This window comes from Myotis davidii, unplaced genomic scaffold, assembly GCF_000327345.1.
Source record: "Myotis davidii unplaced genomic scaffold, ASM32734v1 scaffold10, whole genome shotgun sequence".
Lineage (NCBI taxonomy): Eukaryota > Metazoa > Chordata > Mammalia > Chiroptera > Vespertilionidae > Myotis > Myotis davidii.
In genome coordinates this window covers 1,971,330-1,981,504 of record NW_006283544.1, presented here as the reverse complement: position 1 = coordinate 1,981,504, position 10,175 = coordinate 1,971,330, and the positions used below count along the sequence as shown (strand labels likewise).

At 41.9% G+C, this 10,175-nt stretch overlaps 1 protein-coding gene and 1 pseudogene across 2 annotated transcripts in view; one reads left to right on the top strand and one right to left on the bottom strand.

The window, feature by feature from the left end:
• PIBF1 (progesterone immunomodulatory binding factor 1) overlaps positions 1-10,175 on the top strand; it is a 221,843-nt gene that overhangs the window by 66,075 nt on the left and 145,593 nt on the right. The gene's annotated exons all lie outside the window — the stretch shown is intronic.
• The window catches only part of LOC102772437, a 24,773-nt pseudogene continuing 17,307 nt past the window's right edge, over positions 2,710-10,175 (bottom strand).

Below are 10,175 nucleotides of genomic sequence, written 5' to 3'. Positions count from 1 at the left end.
CCTGCAACCTCCCTATCGACCCTGCCTTGAGTGTGACAGGGGGCGGTGCCCCAACCCCCCAATCAGCCCTACCCTGAGCGTGACTAGGGGTGGCGTCGCAACCTCCCAATCTGTTCTTTTCTGTGTATGACAGGGGGTGGCGCCCCAACTCCCCAATTGGCTGTGAGCCAGACCACGGGCGGCACCTAGAGATTGGGCCTGCCCTCTGCCACCTGGGAGCAGGCCTAAGCCAGCAGGTCGTTATCTCCCGAGGGGTCCCAGACTGCGAGAGGGCACAGGCCGGCTGAGGGACCCCCTCTCCTCCCTGAGTGCACAAATTTTTGTGTACCGGACCTCTAGTCCTATCTAATAAAGGGCTAATATGCAAATGACCAAACAGCAAAACAACTGGTTGCTATGGCTCACACTGACCGCCAGGGGGCAGATGCTCAACGCAGGAGCTGTCCCCTAGTGGGCAGTGCACTCCCCCAAGGGAGCACCGCTCAGCCAGACGCCAGGCTCACAGCTGGCTAGTGCAGCGGCAGTGGCAGGAGCCTCTCCTACCTCCACAGCAGCACTAAGGATATCTGAGTGCCGGCTTAGGCCTGCTCTCTGTGGAAGCGGGCCTCAGCCGTCAGTCAGACGTCTCCTGAGGACTCCCAGACTGTGAGAGGACACAGGCCTGGCTGAGGGACCCCCCCACATGTGCATGAATTTTGTGCACCAGGCCTCTAGTATTGAATAAAGTGACACAGCTCATTTTTAAATTGACAGAATAAAAGGAACTTTATTCTTTTTTGAATATATTTTTATTGATTTTAGAGAGGAGCAGAGAGAGAGAGAGACAGAAACATCATTGATGAGAGAGAATCATTGACCAGTTGCCTCCTACACACCCTCTACTGGGGATCAAGCTCACAACCCAAGCATGTGCCTTGACTGGGAATCAAACCCAGAACCTCTTGGTCCATGGGACTGCTCTCAATCCACTGAGCCACACTAGTTGGGCAAGAACTTTATTCTGAATTCCTTGAAGTTATAGTAAAAACCTTGCTTATTCAGAGCCTGATTTTCAACCAGCCTTAAATACTTATGATAGGTTTAAGTCAAGACAAATAGGAGAAAAAGAAAGTGTTTCTAGACACACTAGAGATAACCTATGAGCAGCAAATAGCATCCATGCTCATACGTGTAAAGGAGATTATAGGACCAAACATTTATTGAGCGACTGAATGAGAGTAATATCTGTGAATCTAAAACTCAGAATAAATGTGGGCTTTAACAAAATGCTTAAAACAGCTAAAAGTACTTTCCTATTTTTTTAGCTATAATATCAACAGTCCTTCTACTTTAAGTCTATAATATCGCTAGATGATTTCAAAAAAGTAAGATGCTAGATGTCTCCACAATTTAATTCTTCCTTAATTAATCTATAAATTCAATAAAATTCCTGTCAAAAATTTCAAATTTTACTGAAACTTGAGAACTGACTAAAATTCTTTTTCAGAATTGCTATGGCTATTCTTGTGCATATAGTACCTTCACTCTTCCATGCGTTTTTATAGTTATACTAGGGGCCCAATGCACGAAATTCATGCACGGGGGTGGGGGTCCCCTCAGCCTGGCCTGGGCCCTCTCGCAATCCGGACCCCTCATTCCTAACTGCCCACCTGCTTGCTCCTTACCACCCGCCTGTTCATTCCTTACTGTCCACCTGCTCACTCCTTACCACTTGGCTCGCCACTCAATAGCACTGTTGCGGAGGCAGGAGAGGCTCCCACCACTGCTGCTATGCTCACCAGCTGTGAGCCCTGCTTCTGGCTGAGCGGTGTTCCCGCTGTGGGAGCGCCCTGACCACCAGGGGACAGCTCCTTCATTGAGCATCTGCCCCCTGGTGGTCAGTATGGGTCACAGTGACTGGTTGTTCTGGTCGTTCCTGTCTTCCCACTGTAATGGTCGCTGGGCTTTTATATAAAGAGATTTTTCACATTATGCCTACCATCCATCCAAAGTTCATTTTGTAGAATGGTGTACATAGAGAATGGTATACTTTATAATGAAAATGTCAGTTTTTTTTTTAACTTAAACTATACAATTAATGGGATCCATATGAATATACCAGCAAGATTTATTTTATTTTTTTAAGTTTGCACTATAATTTCCTCTTGTGTTGGGTGGTACAGCACAGGCCTTTTTGGTAGAGGGGATGAGTTAGGGATGCATTTGGATTAAATGGTTTGTAGTCATTTCTGTTTTATTGCTAAATTATTGCTAGCCTTTTCTGAGTACCAGTGGCTTCCATGAATGCTCTTATTATCTACTTTGCCTGGTCACCATGTGTGGTGAGAGATAAGAATGTGTTGCAGGTGCCCATTACTGGAACCAAGCATTGTTGACCAAGCATTGTGTGTGTGTGTGTGTGTGTGTGTGTAGGTAATATGAAATTTATTAGATATAGTATACAAAATAAAACCCATTTAGAGCTCCCTTTCTTCCTACAGGCTTTCCCACCCAAACCCTCCTAAAATCATTTCACGCCACAAAATGGCTAACAAAGAATTAAAAGGTGTAAAGCTTCCAAAAGGGACAGATGCTCAGCTTGAGGGTGCTGACTGGGTTAGATGAGCCAATTTTTGGAGGAGGCCACTGTTTTTTCTCTGTTACAACAACAGGTCAATACTACAGCCTTTGGGACCTGAGGCTTATGTCAAAGACACCCTGAGCTTGTGATTGGCTGGAGCTACTGGTTGAGAGAGAGATCTCTTGCTCCCTCTGTGCATCCTTCAGTTGCTTCACTGCCAAATCCTGCTATTGCTCTGCTAGTGCCTGAGAGAACCAATGTGTGGTGGCTTCTAAGCAGAGGGGCTTCTCTAAAATGAGGCAATGAAACTAGCCAGGCTCCTTACACATGTAGGACTTGCCAGGAGGCAGTATCGGCTCTTTGTCCAGGAAGCAGCAATAAAGGAGCAGCTCTTTCTCAAATGTGCTTGTCCAGGTAGGTACTCTCAGGTTGATCCAGACTTAGATGCCAGAGCCACAATTGAGAAAAGGGATCTTTAACACATTCAACCTGTTAATGTTGTACCTGGAAGCTGGGAGCTATTAGTGGGCAGATACACTTTGTCAGTTCATTCTCTGTCATGGAGCAGCCAATATAGCTTGTGCTGGGTGATGCCAGAAATGCTGTGGAGAAAACCAAAAGCACTCACAGCAGAGGCCACCTCCGTGTTGCGAGTGTACAGAGCACCAAAATGGAAGCCAGAGATCCCAAAATCCTTATCAGTGTCCCAGCTCACATGTGTCCTATTGGGGTCAGGCCAACTTTCCATGCTCAGAACACTGGCGAATGTGATGGACTCATCAAACTCAGACAGCATGTAAATCTCATCTATAATCACGTGTAGGTGGTACCTCTTGGCAAATTCCACGTATTCCTTCAGTGAGTCCCTGGAGTGGATGTCTCCCTTGATGAGCACAAGCCCTATGACCTTTCTTCCCTGAAGCCTAGCCTCAAGCATGGCTTTCTCCAACTTGTCCAGTCAGTTAGAACAGATGGTGTTCACCTCAGTGATCTCACTGACCAGGTGGTTGTGAATCAGCTCAACTTTCACATAAAGGCAGGAAGTACAGGTGAAACCAGCATAGAAGGGGATGGGGGTCGGAAAGGCCTCACCTGTATCACACAGAACCAAGGTCAATGCAGAAAAGACAGAGTAGCAGCCACTTAGAACAGTCACATTTTCTGCGTCAAGCTGGGCAGGTATTTTGCTGGAGTAGGTCAGGAACTGGGCCACTTCTTCCTGCAGGAATCTTGTCCTCCCTGGTTAAAATATTGCAAAGGGGCATGATCCATGTAGCTCCCGGCACTCCATACAACCTTTCAGTCATCAGGTCAGTGCAGAGCTTGTTCTCACTGATACCAAGATTAAGGAAGCCAAGATGCTCTTGTCCTTGTGGTATTTGTGTCCTTGGTAGGTCATGTAGTCCTGGAAGCTGGAGTGGTATCAGGCAGAGATGTCAATCCCATGATTGCACAGGTCATGCTTGATGAATGCAGCTTCCGAATCATTCAGTTGATGACTTAGTGGTCAGGCTGCCTTCATTGGGCCTGCTGCACACTCCAACATCACCCCTAGAGTCCAGTGGGGCTCCAGACTTTGTGGCCCCAGGCTGTAAGAGGTTGACCACGGCACATTAAGTGGACGAGAATGGCTTTCTGCTCCCTGGTGGCCTGCCTGCAGCTGCTTCTTCTGCTCCAGGTCCTGCTGCAGGCACCTGGTCTCCAGCTGCATGGTGTAGTCCTCTGTGGTCTGCTGCAAGCACAGGGTCAGCTCCATCAGCTGCGTGTGGGCACTCTGGTTTCTGAGGCCCTGGCCCCTCATCTGGCCACAGGGCCTGTGGAAGGTGTCTGATTGGGGACTCAAGAGCCTGGGTCTTTGTTTTGACCTCACCAGGCTGGCCTGAAAGCAGGGGGATAAAGTGAGAACGTTATGAAAAATGACCTCTTGAGACTAACATGTAGATCATATTGGGCTGTAAAGCTTCTCTGAGTGCCTACAGCTTTTTCCCTGGCGATAAAAGGGTAGGACTGCCACAGTCAGGCCTGTATCTCCTGTGAGATGGACTGTGCTCCTGAAGCTTCTGTCTGGATTAGGTTTGGCCTTTTTTTTTGAGTCCTCGCCTGAGGAGTGAGGATATTTTTTCCATTGATTTTTTTTAGAGAGAGTGGAAGAGAAAGGGGTGGGGGAGAGAGAGAAATATCTATGTGAGAAAAACACATCAATTTGTTGCTTCCCACTCACGCCCTAAACCTATGCCAGTGATTGAAACTGCAACTGAGGTATGAGCCCTTGACCTGGAATCGAACCCGTGACCCTTCAGAACAAGGGCCAACACTCTAACAACCACTGAGAGGTTTGTGTGTATTGGCTTATGTATATATAAACACTTATTGCTTGTGGAGCGAAAAATTGGGTGGCTGGGAACAGATGTTGGATATAGATTTTTTTTATAATATGTTCTTTTGTCCTATTTAAATATTGAAACTTGTGACACTTCCAGCTTTTCTTTCAGCATTGTTTTCAGGCTTAGATATAATAAAATATTATAAGTACAAGACTAAACAAGAGGGGAATATATGGGCACAATTCAAGGTTAAGTAAATGAATTAGTAACTTTTTAAGGGTTTGACCCAGATGATTTTGGACAATCATTAATAATTAAAAGGTAGGTGTATAATGGCCATCATTAATACTCTGTAGTGTTATATTACTACATTTAGTGCAGTTAGAAAGGTATATTTCTACATTTTTGTCAGTGATTTGACTAAAAATGCTAACACCTTATATTACAAATTTGATGTAAAATAAAACAGAGAAGAATAAAGAAATTGATTTGTGGAATGAGGATCCAAATAGATCTTTTCAGGCAGAATTAATAGCTGAATGAAATTTAATGAATAAATATAAGATCATACACTTGGTTCCACAAAACCTGCATTATTAATATAATAGAGTTGAAATGGAATTGAAATCCTATATTACAAAAATCTAATATGCAAATTGTCCCCTTGACCAGGAGTTCGACCAATGGGCAGGGCTGACCAGCCAACTGCCCGCGGCTCCTCCCTCTGGCTGGCCCACCCAATTGGTGGCCCTATCGGGGCTGTCCAGCCGGACCCCACCCCTGCACGAATTCATGCACCGGGTCTCTAGTGTGAAAATAAATGCTTAGAATTTAAATGTGAAAAGGACTTGGAAAATTTCAATATGGAGATATTATCCTACAGTAATAGAAGTTATATCTAGAATGTGGTTGTTAATTCCCTTATCTATAGAATTATGCTGGGATCTGGGCACCCAAGCTTTAAACCCAAGGTCTTAAAAGGAAAATGACCTAAACTGTGGAAAGATTCCAAAATATCCTAACAGTGCTAGGTTGTAACTGTCAACAAATATTTGGAGAACTGTTCTTGTTCTATATGAATGTACTGTTTTTCTCATTTGGCAAGACTTTGAAGTAGTAGAACTGGGATCGCTGAGTAAACATTACAAGATTGAGTAAAGATAAACTTTCTAATGGGACTTTCCAATGGGAATGCCTTGTCATCTAACATTCTCCATCAGAAGTGTCTGGGCATTAGTTGGCCAAGTGTTCAGTAGGAATGTGCTTGTAAGGATTGAAGCATCAAGTGGGTAGCTTGGTGCACCTGAAGTCCCTTTTAATCCTGAAATAATCTGTGACAACGGCTCAAAAGACTTAATACACTAAGGTATCATGCAAAATGAATGGTGAACCCAAGCTATTTTTAGTGTATTATTTTTTAAATCTCTGCAGTTTACTTTTCCTATGTTTTCAAAGTAAAAACTTAGGCCTTAGGACTCTTCGAAAAAGACACTATATTTTTTTAATATCCACTGAAATTCTTCTGAGTTTAAATTGCCTAGAAATATTTGAACTCATATGTTTTTGGAATATCATCTGTACTTTTGTATATAGTGAAACCCAAGGAAAAATATTTTTATTTTTTAGAGGTTGAGTTTTTAATACTCACATATGTGATTCTGCTTCCTTGGTATCAAAATCAGAATAAACAAATATGTTTGAATCTTTACATGGATTACGATTTCCCTGAATCATGCGTTAAGTAAATACAGCCTCAGACATGCCCATACACAATTTTCTAATCAGGTGTAATTAGCCTCAACTTTTTCATTGATGTTGTTTTTCTTTATCAGATGCCTCATTTAATGATTAAACAACCAGTATTATTTTAAAGAGAAATGTAAGGAAGTAATAGTCAACTTTTATATATGAATGAAAAAGGATTTTTACTCAAGGACTTTACTTTTTAAATTAAATTTATTGGGGTGACATTGGTTAATAGGATCATATAGGTTTCAAGTGTACATTACTATGATCCATGATCTGTATATTGCATTGTGTGCCCATCACCCAAAGGCAAATCAAATTATTTTCTATAAAGTATGAACTTTTCTCAGGCATATAAAAAATCTACATAGGGCCCTAACAGGTTTGGCTCAGTGGATAGAGCATCGGCCTGCGGACTGAAGGGTCCCAGGTTCGATTCCGGCCAAGAGCATGTACCTTGGTTGCGGGCATATCCCCAGTAGGGGGTGTGCAGGAGGGAGCTGATCGATGTTTCTCTCTCATCGATATTTCTAACTCTCTATCCTGCTCCCTTCCTCTCTGTAAAAAATCAATAAAATATATTTTTTTAAAAGTCTACGTAGGTTCAAGTGCAATAATTTACCTAATAATAAGTAACAAATACAGCTTTCATGAATATGAACCTCATGTTCTGTTGCTTTGAGTCTCTGCACGCACTCTGAGGATTCCGTCAAATGGGAAAATTTTAAACTTGATCAGTGTGAATAATAGAATGAGGTGAATACACTGTTAAAACTGTGGGAGCCTACATGAGAGGCCTATATATGAATCTAAAGTATGCTTGCCATCTAGAATAACTTTTCATAGTATTTTTTCAGTTATGATTGTTTTAACTGCTTTAAAATATATATTCCATATTTTGAAATGTATTTAGAATAGTTTCAGTCTGTAAGTATTTTTAAATAATTATTTTATGTTTTCAATCCCTACAAATTTTCTGGTTATGGTAGGATTTTGTCCTCATTTTTACATGTAGAAGACAAAAGTAATAAGTCATTTTTTTCATATTCTTACATTGCTTTATCTTTATCTTTCTCAATCTGCTCCTGGCTTCTTCAGCTGGCAGGTCAATGTTTGCATCATTTTCAGTGTTATATTACTACATTTACAACATTTAGAAAGGTATATTTCTACATTTCTACAAACTTAATGGAATAAGGATATTGAGATTTAAAACAAAGCTACAGTGTTGTACTTAAACTTTATTTTACTTAACTCTGTGATAATTTTTTCTTAGTATTCCTAAATTTCATGGTTACAGAATGTAATTTACATCATAATTGTTATTTCAGTGCATAAATTCCTAATTCTCAATCCCAATATTAAGTTACTATTCTGTCATACTTCTTTGTGAAAGAAAGAAAGAATATACAATAAATTTATACTTTTTAGATGAAATCTTTTAGTATCTGAATTTTTTGTTTGATAAAATACTCTTATTAATGGGCTACTCTAATGAATGTTCACAGTTTATAAAATTATAGTTTCTTTGTTATTTGATTTCTCTTATTCTTTGCAATGTCCTATTTTTCCACAAGTTTACTTTGTTTATATTGAAATAGAACTCCATATTCTAAAATTTTTTCTTGGCTTTTAAACTACTGCTCCATCTGACGTAAATGTGTTCACTTGTGTAGGATTATATCTCACACTGTACTCATTACTTACTAAATTACCCACAAGTAATTCTGTTCCTTTCTCCAATAAAGGCTTTGGGATTAGTAGTAATGTAATGCACATGAAAGCATTAAGAAATGTATCGCTGAGATGAAAAATATCTATTTAAAGTTTAGACATAAGACTCTGAAAGGAACCAATAAGAAACTCCGATATTCAGATCACAGCTTATAGATTTTATTTTATGCCACCTCTCATCAACCCTCCTTTTTCTTTTTTAAAAATTGTTAATATATTTTTATTAATTTCAGAGAGGAAGAGAAAAGAAGAGAGAGATAGAAACATGATGAGAGAGAATCATTGATTGGCTGCCTCCTGCATGCCCCCCACTGGGGATCCAGTCTACAACCCAGGTATGTGCCCCAACAAGAATTGAACCATGACCTCCTGGTTCATAGGTTGACACTTAACCATTGAACCACTATGGTCAAGCCCTCCTTTTTCTTTATTAAGTACTAGTGACCCGGTGCACGAAATTCGTGCACATTAAAAGGGAATTAATTAGAGGAAATATTTTAATATTGCTATTTGCCCTTTCTCTATAGTAGAAATGTCAGAGATGAATGAAAATTAGTAAATTGTATATGAAAATCTTCCTCCTGTCAGAGTCTGCTGCATGCCGCGGGACCCAGAGTCAAGTCCTTACCCACCCATGTGCACCTTGAAATTGCGCAAGACCCAGACATGGCCAGTCCCACCCCCATTGGGCGAGATTCAGACCCAGCCGGCCCCACCCCTGTCAAGTCCCACTGGGCGCGGGGGCGTGGCCTGAGGTCCTCCGGTGCCAGGGTGGGGGCACAGCCTCAGGTCCCCCGTCAAGCTCTGCCAGGTGGGGAGCACAGCCTCAGGTCCCCCACCCCAGCTAGGCACCATGCAGCCTCACGTCCCTGCTGATCACTCGTTATGGCTCATTACGGGAACCCCGCCTCCACTGTGGGTACAGCCATCTTGTGCTATGGGAACCCCGCCTCCACTGTGGGCACAGCCATCTTGTGACAGCATGACAGTGTGAGGGTCAATTTGCATATTACCTCTTTATTATATAGGATTGGTCTGATCTGAAATTCCTTGTCCCACCAGGAACAAGGGCCCAGTGAGTCCTTTAACTATTCATGGATAATGTATTCCTTATAATTGGGCTTAAGTGATACTGGTTCTAAAATGATACACCTATTCTCCACCTCAAAAGAACAGACATGGAGCCCTGGTTGGGTGGCTCAGTGGATTGGAGCATTGTCCCATGCATCAAAAGTTTGCGAATTTGATTCCGGTCAGGGCACATAACATACATTGTGGGTTTGATTGATGGGGGCAACTGATTGATATTTCTCTCTCATATCGATGTTTCACTTTCACATCGATCTTTCTCTCCCTCCACCCCTCCCTCACTCTTCCTCACACACACACATTCTCTCTCTATCTCTCCCCCTTCCTTTTTCCCTAAAAGCAATAAACATATCCCCAGGTGAGGATTAAAAAAACAAGAATAGAAATCGACTAACATTATCAACATATGTTGTGCATATTATGTTGTGTAAACGGAACAAATGGTGTGGAAAAGTGCTCTTTGCATTTTGCATACTTACTGACATAAACCTCTTCACTCCTCAATCCCAAACTACTCTGAATGTTCATCACTCTCAAGGGATTAATTCACTTTTACGTTCTAAGGGGTGTCCCAAAATTCACACGAGAAGTAATTTTGAGGATGGCGGCAGAGATAAACACCGGGAAATTAATGCCGCTCACAACAATAGATTACTACCTCAGATTAAGAATACGGACTTCATCCAGAACCATAGGCTCCACGGCTGACCTGGCACATACGC